This window comes from Aotus nancymaae, unplaced genomic scaffold (genome assembly GCF_030222135.1).
Source record: "Aotus nancymaae isolate 86718 unplaced genomic scaffold, 86718_ANA_hifiasm-v0.15.2.pri h1tg000040l, whole genome shotgun sequence".
Lineage (NCBI taxonomy): Eukaryota > Metazoa > Chordata > Mammalia > Primates > Aotidae > Aotus > Aotus nancymaae.
This window is the reverse complement of record NW_026988454.1, coordinates 34167439-34180662: the sequence shown is the minus strand read 5'-3', so window position 1 is coordinate 34180662 and position 13224 is coordinate 34167439. Positions and strand designations below refer to the sequence as shown.

General features: G+C 37.8%; 1 protein-coding gene across 12 annotated transcripts in view; it reads left to right on the top strand.

Annotated features, from left to right (window-relative positions):
- The window catches only part of EYA4 (EYA transcriptional coactivator and phosphatase 4), a 318581-nt gene that overhangs the window by 221617 nt on the left and 83740 nt on the right, over positions 1–13224 (top strand). The window lies entirely within an intron of this gene.

The window sequence follows — 13224 nt, the reverse complement described above, 5'->3', positions numbered from 1 at the left end:
TTATCCCTCTTCTCTAAATTATACTAACGCAGATTAGCTAGACTAATCTTGCAAAGACTGCTTTAATTTCATTATTTCCCAGTTAGATTCTACTGCCTGGCTTTCAAATGCTCTGGCTACTCTAATAATCAAACGTTTTTCTATTCTATAACATAGTCTCCATTTCAGCTAGCCCATTCTTCCCACTTTCCCATAGCAAGCTCTGTTCCTTCCAGCTTGTGTTCCAGTGCTGGCATTTATCCTTTTGCCTGAATACCCTTGTCCTCTCTCCCCATCTGTCTGAATTCTACTGACTATTTATGCCTTGCTAAAGTTGGCACCTGCATCATATCTCCTTTCTATCTATATGCATCTATTTATATCACATCTCCTTGGAGTTTCTGAACTATAGCAATTTGCTATTCAAAATGAATAGCAGTTACAGTATGTATACTTTCTCTCTATATATCAGAATGTATATTTTCTCCCCTACCCCACACTAGAATATAAGCTCCACAAAGGCAGAGAATTTTTTTTTTCTATGTTGTCTGTAAAGGAAAACCAAGGACTGAGACAAACAATATTTCTTAAATAAGTGAATGAAAGTATGAAATTGTCAGTTACATGGTGCTGGTTCAAATGATCCTCATTTCCTCAGAAGAAAAAAACTTCAAAGAAAGTATGAACAAACTTGAATTTCTGAATTTTAAAGTGTGTAATACTTTAGAGGCAATTTCTTAAGTGGAATCACAAAACCATATTCACTTATCTAAAATGTAGCATTAAAGTTCTGAATTTTAGAACCACTTCTGGAAAGTCATGATTTCTGTTCAAGACAGTGTCAACTAATCAATCACATTTTCTGGAATTTGTATGCATTATTATAAATTGAAATTAACTCAACATAGTTCTATTACAGATGTGGATAAATGGAGCATAAAATGACATGAAAACATTCTATTCCAAGTAAAAGGTAGATTCAAGTTCTTCTATCCAGATTAGTGTGATGATATCTGTATTTTGTCAGGGGTAAGGCCATTTTGCAAGTCTTTCCTAAATTGCATGATTTTTAAAAGGAAAAAATAAAAGCTCACTCTACTGAAGCCCTTAGCTCAAAATCTGACATGTAGTAGATATTTGTTATATAGTTGAATGGAAGCCATGGAAGAAGCTTTTTTTAGTGGGGAGGAGGGGGACTTCAGAAGGGTAGTGACATAGTTCCAGTTGAATTTGGGAAAAAACGTATGGTAATTGTCTAGAGGATGACATAGAGAAAAGACAGGAAATAGTAAAACCAGGTAGTTCTTTGTTCATCCATCAAGTTTCAGTTATAAAGCACCTACTACTTTGTATATACTTAGCGCTGAGTGAACAACGAAGATTCTGTAAGTGTAGCCTGCTGGAAAAATTTAGATGAACAATTATGATGCCCAAACTTAAGTAGTGATTAGGGGAAAAGGAGTGAATACTTTGGAATCCATTTTGGCAGAAGTGCTGATAGTACTTGGTAAACTGTGTAAAAGTTGAGGGCTTGAAGACACACCCCAGTGTTCTGATTTCAGTAACCAATTCAATAATACATTTAGAGATAAGAGTATGAGAAGGTATGAAAGGAATGATGATGGGGTTGGTTTGTGGACCTATAAAGTTAGAAGAGTCTATGAAAAATCCCTGTGGAGATAACCAGTATAGAATTATAGATAAGTCTGGTGCTCAGAGACATACGAGGGCTGAGGAGGGATGAATTTGGAATTAGTCAACAAAGAATAGTTGTTGAAAACATAAATCCATGTGGAATTTCCCCCAAAGGGTGCTTACCTCAGTGAGATGAAATAAGGGCTGAGGCTGCAGATAAGGACAGCAGAATGTTAAGAGGACGAGAATGGCACACAAAGACAGCACATCATGGCCAGATCTGACGTCAAGAAACCAGGGAAAAGTAGTTGTATCACTTAAAATGGTTTCAACTACAAGTAATAGAGAGCCTGACCCACCCACTTTCAAACAATACTGTAATTTATTTGCTCTCATAATTGGAATTCCAGAGGTAGACTGCCCTCAAGAGGGGTTGAGCCAGGAGCTCAGTAACTTCATCAAGAAACCGGCTTCCATTGTCTCCTTTCGCTCTGCCATCCATGGCTGTGGATTTGCCCTATGTCTCTTTCTCTTCTGGGGATAGAATGACTGGTAATACAAGTCAGTCTGTGTGCTCCCTCATTTATATTCAGCTGAAGAGGCAGTTTGAATAGGAACCTCTCCTAGAAGAATGAAGAGAAACTTACCCCAAGTCTTCAGCAAAGTGCTCCTTGTGTCCCATTGACACAAATTTGGTAAACTAATGATTCCTAAAACAATCATTAATTTAGAATAAGAATTAGGCCTCCATCTTCTGTGGCTGAAGGTAGATTTAGCTTCTTTTGAGGCACTGACCTTTGTTGGTCAGAGATGAATACTTGAACAAAAATTAAGATTCTGTTAGGGCTGGGCACAGTGGCTCATGCCTGTAATCCCAGCACTTTGGGAGGCCAAGGCAGGTGGATCACCTGAGATCAGGAATTCAAGACCAACCTGGTAAAACATGGCAAATCCCTGTCTCTACTAAAACTACAAAAATTAGCTGGATGTGGTGGCACACACCTGTAGTCCCAGCTACTTGGGAGGCTGAGGCAGGAGAATCGCTTGAACCTGGGAGACAGAGGTTGCAGTGAGCCAAGATCACACCACTGCACTCTAGCCTGAGCAAAAGAGCAAAATTGCATCTCAAATTAAAAAAAAAAAGATTCTGTTAAGTAAAAGAAAGTGAGATAGTTAATGCATAACCAGACAACAGGGAGTACTACAGAAGCACTGGGTAAGCCTAGGAGGGAGAAAGGTTGAGGAGAAGTTATTAACATTACTGTGTACCAAACAAAGTCAAAGGAAGAATTAAGAAGAGGAGAAAAATGCCCATGAGAATAGTAATTAGAATGTGACCCCAGAGACACACCATGGATTCTAATTAAAATGAATAGAGAGTGACTGTGAGGAGAAAAATGACTATGAGGAACTGAGTATAGTTTCAAGAATCTGGGTTTTGAAAGAAACAATACAGATAATAGCTAGCGGGGGGAAAAGAATGAGAATCAGGGTTTTCTGTTTTGTTTTGTTTCCCTGATCATCAATTAAATGTTTCAAAGTTAGTCAGTGATTTCTAACTGGGCTCTGATGAGGGGTCTTTGAGTGGCCAGTTGTATGAACCTGTCAACTTGTTAGGCCTCTTTGAGTTCTTATCCATTGAAAGGGAGAAAAAGAAAGTTGTTTTTATCCCATGGAGTTGGTGGATTTCATAAGTATTTTTCTTCAGTTTTATTTTATTTATAATTTCAACTTTTAGATTCACAAGTTACATGTGCAGGTTTGTTATATGAGTAGATTGTGTGATGCTGAGGTTTAGGATATGAATGATCCCGTCATCCAGACAATGAACATAACACTCAACAGTTAATTTTTCAACCCTCACCCCCACCCTCCTTTCCACTTCAATTGGTCCCTAATGTCTGTTGTCCCCATCTTTATGTCCATGAGTACTCCATGTTTAGTTACTACTTATGAGTGAGAACATGCAGTATTTGGTTTTCTGTTCCTGCATTAATTCACTTAGGATAATGGCCTCCTGCTGGTACATATATACAATGGAATACTATGCAGCCATAAAAAATAATGTTTATAGTTTAGGTGTGTGTGTTTCAGAGACATTTTAAATGTTATGCTCCATCAAGGCTTCAATACATTTGGAGGAAACTGAAAATAAACTAATTTTACTTTCTGCCTGATTGTTTGGTCTTTGGCTAAAAGTCATGTTTTACAGAAAATGCAAGAAATTTTAAAATTTCAAGTAGAACTATGTTTTTTGCAAATGTTTAGAAAGCACACTGCCTAATCCATGGTAGAAACTCATTAAATAATTATTAAGTTATTCTACTTTCCATATTTAAGGATGAAAAATAGTAGAGATTCTCCATCAATTAGATTATAAAATTCTTTATACTGGAGAAATTTCTTATACTATATTTTTTATTTATCAGAGAATTGATTCTAAAAAACAACAAAACTGTGTCACAAAAAACTAGTAATATTGAGTAGTGCAGTAAAACCTAGGTAACTAGGTCTAGCTGGGTAGGTTAATTGAAATTACTGGAACATTTATTCATACATTCGACAAGTGTTCATTGAGCACTTACTATGTGACAGGCATTATGCTAGGCTTCTTGCTCTCATAGAGTATACATTCTAGAGGGAAAGCCAATTAAATTAATTAATATACAATATGTCAGGGAGATAATTGTCTTAAAGAAGAATAAAATGAAGTGAGATAGTAGGCAATTACTGGGTACAGATGTTTTCATTTTGTCTTAGGAGAGAAGGAAGGGAATCTCTGAATAGGGGATGTTTGAGCTTAGGCACAGGACAAGGAGGATGGCTGGGGGCACTGTGTTTCTGGGAAAGGGGAAATCAACTGCAGAGGCCCTAATCTCGGAACACAGTGGGTGTGTTTGACAAACAGCAGGTTAGACTGGGGAGATGGGATGTAGGGAATTGGGGCTCTGTGAGAGGGGAATCACCTAGGAGAGACCATCAGTGTGACATGTAAGGAAGCAAGGCCATAGAGACTGTAGGAGGAATTGGGAGCTACTCTAAGAGACATGGGAAGGCATTAGAAGGTTTAGAACAGAGGACTGATTGCACCGAGTTGTTAATTACTCTAACTGCCTCAGGGAGAACAGGCTGTTCTAGGGAAAGTGTGGCTTGGGGAGATAAAGTTCAAACAAATGTAACTTTTCATTTCCTTTAAATATGTAATAAAGTAAAACTACCTATCCAGGGAGTTTGTCCAAGTAGTAGCACTGACAGATCTACTATAATAAATAGATGATACAGGTTTGTAATTAGCAAAGTAACTATTCATATAGAAATCATTCAATTGATGCTAGTTGACTAATCACTCCTCATGCAATCTTACTCTTGCATTTGATAAACTTTGCTTTGTAGCAGGTGCAATATGAAGTGCACCATCCCTCCTTAGCAGGGACAAATTACCACAGATTATTGAGATCAGTCTCCTTAAAATTAGTGTCATTGTAACATTCTATTGTAAAGAAAGAATTACAACATAGGGATTTTTTTTATCAAGCTTTTAGGAATGTTGGAGTGCTTTAAATTCATAACATTGTGTGTTCCCTTTAAACGTTCATGGTTGGAACACATCTAATTTTATGCAATATTTAAAAATTTTTTGGCAGTGAGATTCATAGGGCAGAAGTTACAGAATGATTTCATGTTGGAAAATAAGTGAAAAGTAAAGATAACACATGAGCCTAACAAAAAATATTCAATTTTTTTGATTTTTTTTTTTTGCCAAGATCTTTGTCTTGAGGGCAGACCATAGTGCATTATTCCACCCCCGCCCCCAGCATTTGCAAACCACCAGTCATTTCCTTAGGGACCTTAACAAACGGAAGCATTGAATTCTCTTCAGTCAATGGTGCCTCCCACCTGGGAAAAAGACAGCTCTGTAATTGAATCCCAGGGTATGCATTGTCATCCCTCCTGCCTGCCCTTCTGGTGCTACAGCAAATTAAAAGATCCCCAAGGCTCAGCCTGCCTCCCAGCTGCCAGCCCTTAGTAGACATGAGGGAGCCAGCAGCGACCAGGTGGAGCAGTTTTGAATTGCACTAAACACACGGCGCAAGGAGATTGGCCATAACTTCCCGATTGATGCCAGCCCCATTTCTCATCTTGCTCTTTGGCACTGAACAAAGTGCTGAGCTCCTGCTGATTTCAGGGGCTCTGCATTGTGTTTGGATCTGCTCTGTGAAGTATTACACCAGATGAGAAATGGGCCCAAGTTCCTATCACTTAGATGGCTGATTGACTTATTTTTTTTTCATGGAGACTTCATGTTATACTATCAAAAGCTAGGGCTGTGAGGGAGTTCCCTGACATCTCCTGGCACTGCTGTTCCATGAATTGTACACAGCCTTGACCACTGCTTGCTATGGAGTGGAACTTTAATTGCTCCTATTCAGGGACAGACAATATACTCTGATTTGTATATTACTACATTTTTATCTTTTTTTTTGAAGGTTTTATTTTTGTTTGCTATGGTCAGGCACTTATCACAGGGCCCTCTCATCACATTTCACATTCTGATCCCTCGTGGCAGGTGCTAACTTCCTTGCACTGAAACTGAATGGGTTGAGTAACCTCATAAAGATACAGAATGTCTTGGCAGAGAAAGGAAAGGACTACAGAATGCCTGTCTATGGAAGAGTCTCAGTGTTGTTTAGTTATTAGTTAGCCCTGTAAACCAGAGAAGATATTTGGAAATCCATCTATGCACACCCATTAACTTTTTCTAGGTGGTGGATCACAGACTTAAATTCATGTTCCTGATTCCTAATCCACACTATTACTTAATAAAAGCACATTCTTTACACAGATTTTATCATGAAATTTGCTTAGGAAAAATCATTCTTTTCAATTTTTTTTAATATAACATGATAAACTATAGATCAGGGAACCACTGAACTTCTTGTGAATTGCTGATTCTAAAATAAAATTTTCAAATGATTAAATTTAAATAATTAGGGGGCAGTGATAATGAGAAGCCAATATAAGTTCTATAGGCAAAAAACATGCCAGAATAACCTCATAGTCTTTTGCGACAGCAGCACCAGAAAGGAAGAGCAAAGGCATGTATTGCCCTTAGCACATACAGAATTCAGCAAAGTGCATGCACGCCAGAGGCTCATATATTTATGAGAAAAAGACATAAATTAGCTCAATAACTAATCCCGATGAGCTGATATAAATCTGGGGGTATACTTCTAGTGCCCTCTGTAAGACCTGTCCTTGGCCATTGCCCTCTTCAACATGTTCATTGTGAGGGCATGCTAAGAAAATTCATAGGTGACATAGGAACATCACTGGAAAAGAGGACATTGAACAGCAGAGTCAGAATCGAACAGACAGCCCGAAACATTGGGCTCAAGTCCAGCAAGATGGCATTTAGGAGAAACACACGAAAACCTGTTCACTCGGGTCCCAAATGCCAACTGCATGTGTCGTGCCTGGGAGGGCCCAGGGCTTTCAAGCAGCACGTGGGAGAAGGGCAGGAATTTTGATAGCTGGGTTTAGGCATGAATTAGGACTGTACAGTGTCTGCAGACACTGCTCTTCAGGCTACACTGGCAAGTGAGAGTTATAATAGCCTTGCCATATTTTGGACCATAACTGTTTGACTGTGGAGACCACCATTTAAGAAGAATCCTGGAGATCTTATTGAAGAGAACGCTAGGAAGATAAAAGAGTTCAAGGTGGAGTGAGTGGACTGAAGGAACTGGAGATACCCTCCCCGAGAAAGAAAAAAGACTCGGGCTGGATGGGTGGTTCATGTGTGAAAGACTGTTATATTAAAGAAGGTTTAGACTTGACCCATGATAATAGATGAATTTTCTTGAACCAAAGTTCCAGGGAAACCATGGATAGCAAACTTTCTAATAGTATAAGTTATCTGAAAATGAAAGAGCTGCCTCTTAAGAAAAGGATTATCTGGACATTACAAGTTTTCAAATAGACAAACCAGGCTGTTTTATTGTCGGTGTTGTAGAAGTGATTGTAGTAATAGAATTTATGAAGCATGTGCTATATGCCAACCTTTGGGTACTTTTTGTGTGTGATCGTATTTAATTCCCACTATAGCCTTCCAGAGGATATTATTATCTCCAATTTTGAGCCTAAGGTCTCATGACTGGTAAATGGTGAAGCAGAATTTAAAATTCAGGTTTTAGTTGACAGTAGAGACTCAACACTGCTCTCACAGCCTCAAGCACAATACAATATTTTTCATTTGAGGACCTTTAATGTCCCTTCAGAACTGGAAATCCGATCATTTTAATAGATAACCACCATTTTTTGTACATTATATCAATGCTTTGCTCTTGTTAGAATGACATTCTAATATTGGAAAATCTAGATTTGTTTATCCTGTAAACTGATCTTTACTAAGAGTTTTTTCTTAGAAAAAATATTGATATATTTCTTAGTGTAATTGATGGCATTAAATGTTTTGATTGTGGTCTTATGGCTTTACTCCACTACTTGCTAGAGGAAAATAATTTCCTGCTTTATTAATGATGGTTTGTAGCTGATTTGACAGAAACTGAATCCTGTGCTATTCAAATAATGCTTGGAGAATCCATTGGATTTTTGTTTATTTCTTTGTTTTCCAATAAAGGAGGGCTTTTGAAAATAAAAATTTAGGGAAATGCTTCTGTTTTTTGGAAACATTTGTTCACATTTCTTGAGGGTGGAGGGAACCGACATGTTTTAAATTTGTTAGAGTCACAGTGAACAAAGGGTAAGAGTTGCAGGTCTCCAGTCTGGAGCTGTAAGCCCTGGAAAGGAAAAACTAGAAGTGTCTAGAGAACAGTGTGTTCATGGCTTTATTTACTCTTACTCCGAGGCCTGAGGTCACCATGGCAGATGGGTCACTTGCACTGCAAGTACTGGTGCTGGCCTCAGGGACAGGTGTGAAGTCACTGGCAAACTGCAAGAACAGCTTCCTTTCTTTATGCATACCCCACTTTGCGGGTCTTGTTAAGGGTCTCCTTCCTCCTGCAGTTCTTATCTCCGTAACTGACCCCAGTTCTGACTGTGTCTGAAGAAATGGGTTGGTGAGGGCCTCCTTCTGGGACTATCTGTCCACCTGGTCAGTGACATACACACTGTGCAGCAGAGAGGAGCCATGTCTCCAAGCCCACCTGCCAGCAGAGTAACTGGCTCAGGGCTACAAACTGTGACAAGTGGTTTTTGGATCCTAATCTGAAATATGTTGGTTTAACGTGACCTGATGTTTTTAAATCCTTGTACTTCTTCCAGAAAGTGGGAATTGATACTCAGCAGTGACATGCTCTACTAATTTTCATATGATCTAAATTGATCAGGTTGCTTTTTTTTTTATTCCACAATATCTTTTCCCTCTCTGCCTCCAATGCGCGGACCCACATGCATGTGCGTGCGTGCGCGCGCGCACACACACACACACACACACCCCTCATTTGTTAGATCTAGCACTACACATATAAATATTGAAACTTAAACATGCATTTGCATCAGAGAACTAATCCTATCTCCCTTTACCTAGCCCCTTGCTCTCCTGCCTAGCCTGTGGGAATCTTTGAAGATTCTTTATATTCTAAGAACTGTCCCAAGAACATAGTGGATGCTCAAGTAATGTTTGCTGAGCTAGATTACATTTGACTTCAAGTAACCAAATGACTGTATCTACATTTTTTTCTATTTATTTTATTCATTATCACCCACTAAGTATACCACACTGTTCTAGGAGTAGGGAAAGAAAACCATGAACAAATTAGAAAACAATCTTACCCTGATGGTGCCTTACACTCTAATTATGTGAATAGAAGCTGACGTTGTTATTCTTACTTTTCAAGAAAGGAGAATTGAGGCTTATGTCACATAGGAAAAAAAAATATGAGCAAGTCTCTCCCTTAAAATCATTCTGATGGTCAAATGCAAATTTGCTATTTTGGTAGACTCTTGAGAATGTGGAAAATAGACCTGTGCATACATACTGTGCACTTTATACAAAGAGAAAAAGCTGGCATGAGAGTGGGAGTCTTTGAACATCAAGGATGTTTTTGCATATCTTGGGTTTTGAACAACTGAGGGAGTCAACCTATAAATAAGCAGGACCATGACTTATTACCAGGATCTGAACAGAATGAATCATGGCTTCTGAGTTGGAGTAGACTAATGTGCACAAATATAAGCCTTCGCCTTTCTTGGGGTTTGAAGAGGCTATTTCAGACTATTAGAAATAAATTCCATCTATGCTACAGAAAAAATGCAGAAAAAAACCCAGAAACTAGTTGCATGTCTTTACATTTTGCTTTCTTTCCTTTTTTAAGTCTTTGTGTTTATGGCTAAGTTCATTTTTTTATATTGTCCAGAAAGATGCTAATATTCAAATGGCCTTAAGGACCACTAACAAGGGGTCGAAATAAACATCCCGGAAAGAAAGGATCGCTACCTTTAAATATTATGAGTGGTGTAAATTTGGCAGAACAGATGCTTATGTTGACTTTAGTAACTTTTGAAAACTACTAAAAATGTTTTATTATAGGGATGTGCATTCCTGATTGCGATTTCACAGTGTGAATGAAATATAGTTACTTAAATTGACAGAAACAATCTGAGCTCTGGCATCAGATAAACATGAATTCAAGTTCTGGTGCTGCTCCTTTCTATGTGACCTTGAGACTGCTATGTATCCTCTCTGAGCCTCAATTTCTTCATCTATAAAATGTGGGAAATAATATGTATGTTAATATGTTATTTTAAAGATTAAAGGTGATAGTATATACGTGAAAAACAAAACACAATGTGTCATACTGTATTAGCCCATTTTCATACTGCTGTAAAGAACTGCCCAAGACTGGGTAATTTATAAAGGAAAGAGGCTTAATTGATTTACAGTTCCACATGGCTGGGGAGGCTTCAGGAAACTTAAAATCATGGCAAAAGGCAAACAGGAAGCAAGACACCTTCTTTACAAGATAGCAAGAAGGTGAATGAAAGCAAGAGAAACTACCAGACATTTAGGAAGCGATCAGATCTTGTGAGAACTTATTCACTATCATGAGAATAGCATGGGAGAGACCGCCCCTGTGATTCAATTACCTCCACTTTGTCTTTCCCTTGACACGTGGGGATTATGAGGATTATGCAGATTACAATTCAAGATGAGATTTGGGTGGGGACACAAAGCCTAAACCATATCACATACAATATGTACACAGTAAACACTGGTACCCGTTAATCATTTTCTGTTGCTGAAACCAAAGGTAAAATTGATATATTTTGCATTCTGTATAAATAGGAATTAAAGAATCTGAAGTGTCACAATTTAATTACAAAACATATAAAAGGAAGGACTGGAATATTTTTGCCTGTATTCTAGGTAGCAATAGTGTATCTCTGTTCTCCAAAGCCTCTTTTACTTGCGGGAAACATTGACCCACCAAAATGTATTCAAGCATAGCGTACTAAATTGTAAATACCTAGATAATTGCATTTCAGTTGCCTGTGGACTGGAATGTAAAATGCCAAGGCTATTTCTATTTTGAGGTTTTTGTTTTTCAGGGGCAACATTTTCTGTTTCTTCTTTGCTCCTTTCTGTGGTGTGTGCTCCATCCTTTCATTCCTGACTGATGTTTCGTCCTTACTCATCTTGTATGTGGTCCAGATTGGCTATGAGCCCCTACGCTACTCTGTGGCTTCAGTGATATCATTGAGCAGATATCTCCCCCAGGATCCCTTATTTGAATTCATCGAAACCCAGCTAAGAATTTTTGAAGACATTTTCTAGACTCTTTAAGTTTACGTTAATTTCTACCTGTTCCACTTTATGAACACTTACTGTACATTAAATTTCTATTCACAGGATCCTGCTTTGTCATTTAGATGATAAACTCCTTGAGGACAGGTCCATGTTTTCTTCACTCAGCAGCCCTAACACCTGGGACAGTGATTTACATGTAATAAGCAACCATTCATTTGTTTGATTGGTTTGATCATTTATATTAAAAGTCTTTGGGTTCGGTGAGCCTAGCAGAAGACAATGACATCAGGAGTATTTAGTGTTTACTGTAATTTAGTCTATTATCAGGAGTGTGCTACAGATACAACTTTGTATTGTTTCTCAGCTCATCTTTGTTCTTGGACTTTACATCTCTCTCTTCTGTTTGTTCCATGATTGACAAATCTTTTGATTCCTGGCTGCCATTTAAACTCGTTTCTCCCGGTTTTTCACACTTAAATTCACCTTGTCACATTCACATGCTTGATTTCACAGCTGTTTCTAAGATGGTTATGGCTTACACACCATTTCACTCATTCATTTATTACTCAAATATTTCTTGAGAAACTACTTTTTCAGGTAGCTTTGCAGGCAATAAGGATATAGCAGTGAATGAAACAGGCAAAAATTCCTGCTTTTGAATTATCACTTCCTTCAGCCTGAGAAATTTTCTGTAACATTTCTTGGACGAGATCTGCAGGCAACAGATTCTTTCATTTTTAAAAAGCATCTTTATTTTATGTTCATTTTTGAAGGATGTTTTTACTGGATATAACCTTCTAAGTTGATATATATTTTTTCCTCCAGTCTTAATGATTCTATTGCCTTCTGACTTGCATTATTTCTGATAAAAAATCTATTATTATCTCACTGCTTTTAATATCTTGTCTTTTTATTGGTTTTCAACAATTTGATTGTGACATACCTTAATTTGGATAATGTATGGGCATATGCATGCACATGTGTACAGTATATTCTGCTTGGGTTTCATTCAATGTGTGTCATCCAATTTGTAAAATGTCAGCCTTTAGCTGGGTGCAGTGGCTCACATCTGTAATTTCAGCACTTTGGGAGGCAGAGGCGGGCAGATCACAAGATTGAAAGATCAAGACCATCCCAGCCAATGTAGTGAAATCCGTCTCTACTAAAATTACAAAAATTAGCTGAGCATGGTGGCACACACCTGTAGTCCCAGCTACTTGGGAAGCTGAGGCAGGAGAATCTCTTAAACCCAGGAGGTGGAGGCCGAAGTGAGCTGAGATCACGACACTGCCCTCCAGCCTGAAGACAGAGCAAGACTTCATCTCAAAAAATAAAAAAGTCAGCCTTGATTTCTTTACGTATGTTTTTTTCAGCAATTTGCTTCTCTCCTTCTGGTGCTTCAGTTGCATCTAGGTTAGACTACTTGATATTGCCTTACAGGACACAGAGGCTCTGCTAATTTATTACCAATCTTTATTCATTTTATTCTTTAGGTTGGATTTTTTTTCCTTTGGTTTGTTTTCAGATTCACTCATCTTTTCTTTTATAGTACTTAATCTGTTGTTAATTCAATCTAGTGAAATTTTTTGTTCTTTTTTAAGTTCTAGAAGTTTTTCTTTTTTTATATTTCCCTATTCTTTATTATATTCATGCTTCTTTTTAAATATTTAACTGTATTTAACATTTTTATTCTAATATCATTGCTAATTTCATAATATTTGTAATTTATCAGTGTGTTTTTGTTGTCTCATTTTCTGTGGTTAATGGGTTGATTGGCTGGTGGATTTTACATCAAGTGCTTGATTTTATTTTCTTTAAAGTGTGTTGTATCTTTTTCTGGC